We start from the raw sequence: 11120 nt of genomic DNA, 5'->3' as shown, positions 1-11120 counted from the left end.
TTCTTCTCCCCAGGTTCCAACTAATCATGGATGCAATGGCATACATAACACAGGGATGACTTAGGAGAGCAGGGAACATTTATCTTCACGAGGCAGGAAAGGGAAAGCACCTCACCCTGTTAGTCACTGTGGTGGTTAGAACACGTGGTGGTTACAGGGAAAGGTGGCTCTTGCTACAGCCCATTGTGTAATGGGTAAACTCAGCTTGCAATAAGTTAGAAACTGCTCTCTAGAATGAAGCAGATCTTTAACAATATCTCCTTTGCCCTGAGCAATTCCAGGTGGCATCCACATTAATGTTGAGGATAAAAAACTTGGAGAGAAATAGGAGTCTGAAAGTGGTCCTGGGAAAGCATACTCAGAGTTTGCAGGGCAGACCTCAGAAAGAAACTTCTGGAGAAAAACCAAGATGTTGGAGTGGATATTTTGGTGAATCTAAATGCTTGCAAAGAAAAGGCAAAAAATCCCAAGGCAGGTGAAACCAAAGCTTGTCATTTGTTTTTTTGGCAATTTCAAGTTCAGTGATGACATTTAGAAGGGGGGGTAGGAGCTGGAGAAACTACCATCACCTGGAGAGAGTTTGGAAGTGTTCATGGAGAGTACACAGCAGGCTGGAGGGGGAGTGATAAAAGTGGCATGAAACAAGGCGAGTTCCTCAGGGGAGCACTAAGCACTAGGCAAGGAGATAAATTAATCTGGAAACAGTGTGCTAACTGTTGGCTGGGGGTATAACCAGGACAAGGTCTGAATACAGAGCCAAGAGCTGCTATTCAGCCAAACTGCGTAGCTGCATAAAACATGATGCAGGAGCCCCCTGAGTCTGAAGCAAGTACAAAACTTCTAAACAAAGCAGAACACAGGCTGAGAAATACAACTCGGTGTTTAATGTCCCTATGTTCATTTGCAGGCCAGTTTTAGAGGAACACTTTCAGTTTAGGTGTAGACAGTGTGGAGATGCGATCAACAAACTGGGCTTTCAGGAAAGGCTGGAGATAACAGGTGAAATGTAAACAGAAGGGTTTCTTGGCATATATGGGTAAAAAGTTGATGATGACAGAATTTGTAATTGCATTTGGGGGAAAAGGTATCTTTTACTAGACCAAAATTATGCCAACCACATCAAGAGGGTATCCTTACTGTAAACACAAGGGACCTACCCTACTGCAGCCTTTGAACTCATCTTTCAGGTAACAGGAATGTTCCTTGCAGGGTAAGAAGTGGTCTGAGGACTGCCTTTGATGGTAGGTGCATTCCTCATAGACCAAGTAGCCGAACAGTGCTGTCACGGTGACAAATTTGGGTTCCACTGGCCAAGGAAATGGGGTAATTTGGTTTAACTTGCTAGTGTGGGGTGAGGTTTTCTGAGGTTCAGCCTTGCTCAGAGCACTGCTCCTGAGAGCTGAGCAGGGCTTTTAGGCTTTTCTATCAGCTTGGTTCCACCTGAAGAACTTCTGCTGGCCCCACAGTGCTCCCAAACAGAAACATTCCCTGACACCCACTCCAGTGCTCGTTGGGTGGGAGCGACAGCCCAGTCCATGGGGGAAGGGATGAGGCATGTTGGACCACAGCAGAGCAACTGGATTTCCTCCCTCCCTCCCTCCGTCCCTCCCTCCCTCCGCATAGGGCGGGCAGCACAGGGAGTGCAGCGCTGTGCGGCCTCGGCACCCCTGCAGAACAACCTCAGCCTTCAGGACTGGGAATTTCCAGGTTACAGTAAGTTCAGTAAGAGTTAAGGTTCATCTCAAGCTGCTGATGAACTGGCAACCGCTGCCTTGATGATCTGTTTGCGATTATCCTACTGAGAGTTTAATTTAGTTTTATTTTTGCCAGTCAATATTTGCTGTCCCAGGGGCAGGACATTGCATTGTATGCTCTGTATGCAACATTATGATTGTTTCTCAAATATATAAACTGAGGTAAGTTATTTCTCTCAAATCTCTAGCTATTAGAGCTCATTTTTAGTGCTACATGCACTTACTACAAATCCCTTGGTTTTTAAAGTCCCTGTTTCTGCTCTCAAATCTCAATCTCTATTTAAAAAGTATTATTAAAGTTGATTAACTGTAAGGAAAGTAAATACTGGTTTTATTGACTAAAGTACTGCCCCTAAACACAGCAGATAGGTTACTTTCGATGATGGATTCAAACACCTTCAGGGACTGCATGGTCTCTCTATTTATTATTATCAATATTGTAATATTTTTATCAAGACTGGCAGTTTCTTCTCACAGAAAATCTTTATTGCAAGGCTGACCTGCCTAACACCTCCCTATTAGTAACAGAAACAAATAAGAGTTGATTGTTCAGCTGCTGTCATTTAAAAAGACTAAATCAACCTGCCACAAAAGAATAATTCCCTCTGGTAACTTTATCCATTTGCCCTTGGTGGTGACACTGTAGATACCACCCTGGTTGAACTATATATTAGTTCCTAGAGAAGCACTTGGAAATACATAGCTCTGCACAGTGTTGTAATTGAAAAAAATAAAATAGGTATGCATGGTTCAGTAATCTGAAAAGAGTGCAAAGGTTCAGTTCTAATTGCTTTGCACAATTTAGTACCATTTTGCTGTGCTTTCCAAATGAGCTTATTCTGCTGTTCTGTGTATATATGTGTGTATGTGAATATACAATGTGGCAACACTGCCTATATACAACAGTCCTGTTTTTTAAAAGAATGTGTCAGTATTTTTATTTTATGTTTTGACCACATTTTTTAAAGACTTAACTAACCAAATTACTGTCTCTAGGTGTCTGCTCATCCAGAGTCCTACAAAGGATGCAGGTGAATCAGACTTGACCCAGAGTCAGATGAGTCGAGAACTTGATTTTAAGCTTATTCATTAAAGCTGCCTTTCTTTTACCATGACTTGGAATCAAGTCTCTACATTCCCTTTGGATTGGAGAATCTTTAAAAGATGCTGTGAAATATGTACTTTTAAAATTTAGATTGTAGCATCCACTGAGATTGACTTTTATTTATTTTGCATGCAATTCTTCTATGTATTTCTAGATATTAAAGTCTGTATACTGCCTATCTGTGAAGGGCTGCTGTTCTGAAATCTAAGGAAGAATGACTGAACACTCAATCATTGGATTGGAACTTCAATTTAACTTAAAATTGCTCTTTTATTTTATACAATTGACATAATTTTACTATCACATATTCCTCACATAAATCCTACATATAGAATGATTGTATTTGACAAATTAAAAAAATATCTAAAATAATTATTAATATTATTGATATCTATAAATACCCAGAGACTAAACCACCTTGCTTCTTTTCAAGGTAAATTATCATATTGCTAATAGGGATACTAATAAAAGTTAAGATATAATTCAGAATCTGTCTCTATCTATCTATCTGTCTATCTATCTATCTATCTATCTATCTATCTATCTATCTATCTATCTATCATCTATCTATCTATCTATCTATCTATCTATCTATCTATCTATCTATCTATCTATCTCTCAAAGATTTTCTTTCAAATAACTAAAAGGAATGTTTTGGTTGGTGGGTTTTGCACCTGGTTATTTTAAGGTTTCTGTGCTGTTTCTATAATGATATGGATGAAAACAGAGTCATACTGGGATTTAAAGCAGGCAACACCAGAAGGGCCAAATTATTAAAAAGCTTAGGAAAAACACTTGCAATATTTTTCAAGGTTTGTATAGATGTGTATGTGCAAAAGGCTTGAATATAAATACAATGACACTTGTGCCAAAATGTGTGCTAGTAAATAGTACAGTGCTTTTGGGAGACTTATTGGAAACACAATCCCAGATGAGGGAAGTGTATGGGAATAACTATATTGTCAGACTATCAGGATGCGAATGGTTCAATTAATCAGAATGAACAGCAGAGAGAAGCAATTTTTTATTAAAAAGTAAATTTAAAATAAAATTAGTCTCCATATTTTGTGGGAAAATTAATGACAAAGAGGGAATAAAGAAAAGAGAAAATAAAGAGAAATAAGATAAACTGAAGTAAAAAAATGATAGTTGATCAGGAGCAGAGATTGAAACTTTAGATTTTAGTTTCTAGATTTCACTTACTGGTATTGCACAATGTTCTTTGTTCTAGGGCCTTAAGTAAGCTTTAGAAAGTCTGTAGGAGATATGAGAAGTTTCTAGATGTTGGAGTCTTTTGTATGTATTTCAGTCTCCAGGTAGTTGTAGATGCAAGTTTTTGAATCATCCTAACTTTCAGCATATTTGCATCCCAATGATACTGTCATATTATTCAAGAATTAAAGTCTTACACAAACTGATTTCTTATTACCTATCAGTATACTTATTACAGGATATACAACTGTTGTTAGGACAGGTATTTTTAAAATTAAGACAGCCAGTAGAAGTTTTATCTCTCTAGTCTATTTTTGTTAGTCATGCAAACAGTTTGGGACTGATTACTCAAATGTTAGCTAGGATGGTCAGATCCTGACTGCTTTCTGGGGAGGCAGAGAATCCACTGAAGCTTGTTTTACCATAGCTGAAAAAAGAAGATCTGAATTTGGAATCAATAATAGGATATAGAACTAAAGAGTGAACTTCTACAGTTTCACTGCTATTCTTCTGTTACAGGGGCATTATTAACAAAGGCTTGATTGTCTTTTTGGCTACAAGTATTATGTATAAAAGAACTTTATGAAGGTCCCAGACAGACTGGTATTTAGACTGACTGTCCTTTTCCAAACCAGTTTTTTATTAAATAAATCCATTATTACAACATGGTAGCTTTAATTAAATCTGTATAATCTTCAATCAGGAGAATGGCATTAGCCTGCTAGCTAGGAAAACATGGTAAGTCCAAACAGTATCCCTGTTATTAGTACTTGATTGTCTGTTGGAGTGCTTGTTCATAGGCATGGAGACCTGGATGTTGTACAGAAAGGCTGGCCCAGTGCACTCAGGAGTGTATGTGTACTGGTGTTTATAACAATTACAATCTAACTACTTGATCTGAAATCCTAAAGGCTGAATAAAATACTGCTCCTACTGGCCTAGCTCCTCCTTGAGTGGCTGTGGCACTACAGAAGTGCTTGAACTAGCCTGATTTATTAGCACATGAGAAAACAAAGAAGAGTGTAAGATGTATTTACCAAACATAAATGTGTCTTCCCCTAATGGTTATAGTTCTGGGAACAATATATAAACAAAAATAAAATTATCGTTTTTGCATTTAAGTTTTGGTTAGATTGTACTATAGATATACTACATAACTTGTTAAAAATCACACCTTTAAATGTTGGCGCAGATGTTGAGGTCAGGAGCATTCCTAAGGGATTGAATTAATCTCTCTGGATAAATGCACTAGAGATAAAGAACTGGCAAATAGCAGCCACTGATGCGTTTGTTTATTGATTGGATTTAAATGTTTCTGTCCAATTTGTCTCTAAGATTTATACTTAGCTTTTGTCTCCTCACCACTTTTGGGCAAGAGGCCATCCCAGCAGGGAGTGGTGCACAGGAGCTGTGTGTGCTGAGTGTCTGAGTACACACTACTGGGGAGAACTGCTCAGGTGTCTGTGTCATCAGACAATTCTTTCTTCTAGGCAGTAAAGGCAGTAAAACAGAAAAGCATGGTGCTCTTTTTGCTAGAAGTCCACTTTTCCCTGTTTCCATTGAAATGACTCTCAGCTGCTGTCGACTCCAGGGGAATGAGAATGAGAATGAAGTCCCATGTGACAAATATGAAAATTATAGTAGTCCTAGACTTCTGAGTTCTATAGGAATGCAATTATTTTAAATATGGGCTGTTACTACCACCACCACAAAAAAAAATCCAAAAACCCAACCAAACCCAGCCAACCAAAAAAGGGGAGGGATGCAATTATCCAAAGAGCAAGTGGCATGCTTTTCATTGATTAGACTGTCCTGTTCGATTAAATTCCTCAGTATTTTTAATTTTCTATCCCTAATTGCTGCCTTACATTTTTCTTGGGTCCCTTTGTTCTAATTCATCTGCTTTCAGGTCCAGATTTATTTTTTCAATTCATTCAGATTCTCCACAAACTTATCCTGTCATTATGTGTTTTGTCTCTCTCTGCAGATGGTTATTTGACAGAAAGTTTCCATTGACTCCAGAGAATGAGTCCTGTAAGTACCGCTTGTGGTTCTCAGATGGAGTAGTTGCAAAATGGAATTGATTAAAAGGTCAAAAAACATTACTGTTGCAATGTCTGAATTGCTCCATCAAAGTGTTAGTGGGACAAATGTGTGCAAATCTTTTCATGGGACGAATCTGGATTAAAAAATTCTATTTTTGATATTAGCTCTCTCATGTTTCCCAACAAGAGAGATATTTTCAAATTATAGCTAGAAACTAGCCTTTCCTCTTACACCATTGTCAATTTGTAGTTACTCTGGAGGTAATGAAGCTCCCTCAGTCTGAGTTACAGTAAGATTTAGAGTCATAGCATGTGATCTATTTTTAAAACTCTATAAATTCTATGTTGTCCAAAGCAGCAGTTTTGAAAACAAGAGTTTCATTAGTATATCTAGGTAAGGTGAGAATTCTTGCAGAAAGTGGAAGTAACCAGAGCATACCTGGGTCTTTCTACAGGGGAATCCCTGATGGGGAGCCAGTGAGCATCAGTAATCCCAGACTTGTTTCTCATATAGCACATGACACAGGAGAAGAGGTGGGTGTATGATCTCTCTGGCTCAGCAAGTCACAGAAGGCCAGCAAAGTCTCAAAGGTGAGGATACTAATTTACGAGGATATTGTAGCTGGGGCTTGGCAAAAGGTTAATTTTCAGCTTATTTTCACAGCAGCTTTTACTGTCCTGTTACCTAGCCATCCTACAACAAAATGTAAATTTGCTCTGTACTACTTAAAAAAACATCCCACAAATAATTATTGGCCACTGCATCTTGGCTATCTGCACTGAATCTTGTCGGAGACAACATAATTATAATTTGTATTGCCAGCTAGGTAAGCCCCATACGGTGCCTCCTCCTTGAGATTTTTCTAGCAGCAAATGTGGTGAAGCTGAAGTGTAGAGTCCATGGTAAAACACAAACCTTTGCTCCACGATGAAAGCAAAGCCTTGGTGCGTATAACCTCTGTGTGCTCACTTGAGAGCAGAGAGAAATAATTAATGTCTGTCTGCAACATCTTTCCAGAACTGAGCACTTGAAATAAGCCTCAAGAGCCTAAACAGGGAGTTGTTTCTACCTTTTCTTATGTGTTTTTGTAAAAGAAGAACTTATTTTGGGATATAGTAAGCCACTCTGGCCTACTCCTGGCTTAGGGAGGCAATCAATGGGCAAGAAGATTGTACACAAATTCCTTGTAAAGTTTGTATGTGTCTTGAGTGGATTTAAGAGTAGTCTTAAAATTTCTTTCAAATTCTCATTGCAGATTCACAGGAGCATTGAGGCTGGAAGGGACCTGTGGAGGTCATCTGGCCCAGCTTCCCTACCCAAGCAGAGCCAGTTGCCCAGGACCATCTCCAGAAGGCTTCCAAGAATCTCCAGTGAGGGAGGCTCCACAACCTCTCTTGGCAACCTGTGCCAGTGCTTGGTCACCCCCACAGTAAAAAAGTGTTTCCTGTTCAGAGGGAACCTCTTGTGTTTCGGTTTGTGCCTGTGGCCTCTTCCCCTTAACTGGGCACCACTGGGAGCACCCTGGCTCCACCTCCTTTGTGTCCTCCCTACAGGCATTTATGCGCATTGTTGAGGTCCTTGCTCCTATCAAAACAATTTCGAAGCAAGTAGGCTTTTTGAGGGAAAATACCTTTGCTATACCTTTGTCTATGGGTTTGAACAAGGCTGTTTTTGCATGAATCCTGGGAGTACCTATGTCTGTAGAATGTGTCACTGGTGCCTAACCTCCACTCTGTCATCTGGAGCCCCCTGCAGATCTGCCTTTTGATCACAAAGGAGCTTTCTGCTACATGGACAGCAGGGCTGGCTGGCACATGCACAGTTTGAGCCACAAATGTGAGGCATGCTGTCACATAGAGGGTGAGGAGAAAGATGGTAAGAACGGCCAACAAGCATTGATTTAGTTTGTGTGACTAGAAAGTGGTGATGTGCCAGAAGAGCTGTTGTGGTGGGCAGATGGCAGCTGGTAAAAGCTATGAACCAGACATGTGACCTTGTTTATTGAACAGTGAGAAGTATTCAACACATCCTCTGGAAACATTTAGGGATTGCTGGTGTTATTGCAGTTTATCTAAATTATTTGGATAACAAAAAGTTTTTCCAGATAAATGTGACTTAGCATAATCTTAAAGCACTGCGTAGAGACAGCAGAAATATGGCAGTTCAATGGAACAGGAAAATTAAATTGTAAATGATGGGACAGTCCATTTCTGTATTTTACAATCTTATGAATGATAGATTACAAATGTCAAAAGTAGAACACACTACAATATAATTCTATAAATAATATAATGAGAAATTTCTAGTTTCTTATTAGAATTAATTCACCATTCCTTATCAGACTATTATTTCACAGCAACACTTGTGATTTTTCATATCATACTATTGCTTGAGCAAAAGCTCTTTTGGATGAACGTAGCCTGTAAAGTAGCACATTGCCAAGATAGGAAATAGATCTCTTTCAAAATAAAGTCCTTTAACAGAAGAAAATAAACACACAATATTAAGGCACCAGAGAGGTCCCCCAAACTCTGTCACTACATGAGAGGGAGAGAAATCTTTGTCTTTTGTGCTTTTTCCTGGCTAACAAGAGGAGCTGTACATGTTCTCCTGGTCTCTTTGTTCTGCTCTCACACTGCTGCACACTGGGATCAGGTCTGCTCTTACCTGGCTTAGTGCCTGGTTGGTCTTGAAAAAACTCAGGGTCTGCCCAACTGTTGGGCAGTGTTCCTGCATGTGTTCTCAAGGTGCAAGTCCTTAACTTCTTTTAACTCTGTTTCATGTTCCTGCTCAAATTTAAATCTGCTCCCTTGATTTTAGTGTGAGAACTTAAACATGGGAAAGAAAAATACAAGCAGGTAGACAGGCAGTGCTCTGTAATCTGGGTGCTGAGGCATGGCTGTCCTCCTTCCACATCACCTGCTGAAACAGCTCTGGTGGCTCTCAAGGTGCCACACCTGGCTGTCATGGCTTTGCCAGCAATGTTGGTCTGCCCTCGTACTATCCGTGTTCTGATGCTGCTTTGGCAGGCTGCTCACACTTTCCTGAGGAAGGAACACATACAAGGGAAGAAAAACAATGAATTCAACAGCATGGAGCTGCTGAAAACCAAGATTCACTGCCCCCTCCCCTATGATAACAGTGCTGTGAGTAAAGCTTCATCACCAGTGTTATGTACAGCTATTGCAGCACAGGGCTGTCAGCTCTCGTTATTTAGAAGTTCAGCAAATGGATTGCATTACTTCTTGAAACAGTCCTCTGGAATCAGGCGGTTGAACAGAACAAGAGGCACCAGTGCAGCTAGAGACTGTCACATGGTTTGAATTGAAGCAATCATCTTTCCTTCACTCCCCTTGCAGCATCAACGAGTGTCAATGCACGACCAGGGAACTGAAATGCAAAATAAACCTGCTGGGTTTTTTTGTTTGGTTGGTTGGTTTGTTTGGTTGGTTTTTTTGTTTTGTTTTTTGTTTTGAGTGGAAGTGTAGAACTGTTCAGTTGGTCCAGGGTGGAAGAAAAAACATTCAGTTAAGAATAAGCCTCACAAATACAGAAATATAAGTGAGGCTATAGCATGCAGTGGACAGTTTAACCTTTTTTTGGGTTTCCAAAGTGTCATGGTAATCTGTGAAAGGTTTGAAGTTTGTGAAAATTCCAGTAGCATCATCAAGTCTGTTTAATGGAAATTCCTGTCATTTTGTAGAGCATTTGTAGTAAATTACCAGACTTGGAGTACCCACACATTGCAAAATTTAATTCTTATTATGCTCTACTACCATTATGGGCTCTTTAATATTTCATCAATGAGAATATTAATATTAATTAATTAATTAATATTTCATCAATTTCTTCATAAAAAATGAAGAAGCAGTGGGATAGAATTCCTTTTGGCCATAAGAAGGCAATGACCACAGAAAGCCATCATTCAGCATATAGACCTAACTTCCAAATGACGAACATATAATGTTTTTTTTCCACAACTTATTTTTTTATTAAATGTAAAAAAAGTGTATTAGACTGTACTAGAATTGCAGTCCCTGAAATATTCTCTGTATGACCCAAATGCAAGACTGTTTATAACTAGTTTTTAAAACCTGTAGATATTTTGCTTCTGTGGGACTTCTGTGGTCAGTAGCACTTAACTTTACTGTTTGCTTTCGGTCTTCTGCTTAGGGTTTGTGTAGAGCCTAAAACATTTAAAAATAAAGTTTAACAGAAAGAATCTATTTGCTAACAGTGCCACCCTCTCACAGTTCTAATTTATGATTAAAAATGTGAGAAAACCACTGTGCATATCCTTTGGTATCACACTGGTGCCAGTGCTGTCTTCATGCTACCTTTAAAAGCTTCTTTTCCAGTTTACAGATTGGCAGATATAATTTGTCCTTTCCAGCGTCAGTGACAAGAGCTGGTGGGTATGAAGTATGACCAAGTTTGTGTTTGGAAAAACTCAGGTATTTTTTGCTTAGAAAATGTTTATTTTTAAGTGAAAATGAGAAGAAAACTGAGTTAAGAGTAATAGAAATCATTCTTGAGTTTTAAAAGCACAAAGACCACCTCATTAAGAAAACATTCCTTTTGAGTTACAGAGTAAAACCTGAGTATACCTTCATTTTATTGGTCTGATGATGCATGGCAATTTCTTTCCCTAATGATACACTTTTGTCCCTTCATAGTCTTATACTACACCCATAATGCATGATGCTGCAATTTCTTTCCCAATGACACACTTTTGTACTGACTTATTGATGTGGCTGACAGATTATGATGTAGAATACAATTTTATATTTATGTCTAAAAGCCAAGTTTTAGTTCTTCACATGCTGCCTTCTCTGAGGTGTCATGTTCAATCAATAAGGCTATGAACAAGTTGTTTCAAGCACATATGCTTTTTCTAGTATGATTTACTTTTATTTTGGCAAATAAGCTAGACAGAGTAGTCTAAAACTCAAGCATGCATTCATTTTTTGCAGGTTAGCTTGTAATAAAAAAAAAAGTTTAAA

The 11120-nt window shown here is 38.8% G+C and overlaps 1 long non-coding RNA gene across 1 annotated transcript; it reads left to right on the top strand.

Moving 5' to 3' along the window:
- Window positions 1–1623: 1623 nt before the first annotated feature.
- Window positions 1624–7604, top strand: LOC131578234 (uncharacterized). The gene is made up of 4 exons (XR_009277415.1): window positions 1624–1713; window positions 6059–6105; window positions 6572–6707; window positions 7373–7604. It is a non-coding gene; the product is annotated as an uncharacterized LOC131578234 (long non-coding RNA).
- Window positions 7605–11120: the final 3516 nt, after the last annotated feature.

Source organism: Poecile atricapillus, chromosome 3, assembly GCF_030490865.1.
Source record: "Poecile atricapillus isolate bPoeAtr1 chromosome 3, bPoeAtr1.hap1, whole genome shotgun sequence".
Lineage (NCBI taxonomy): Eukaryota > Metazoa > Chordata > Aves > Passeriformes > Paridae > Poecile > Poecile atricapillus.
This window is presented reverse-complemented; position numbering and strand designations above follow the sequence as displayed.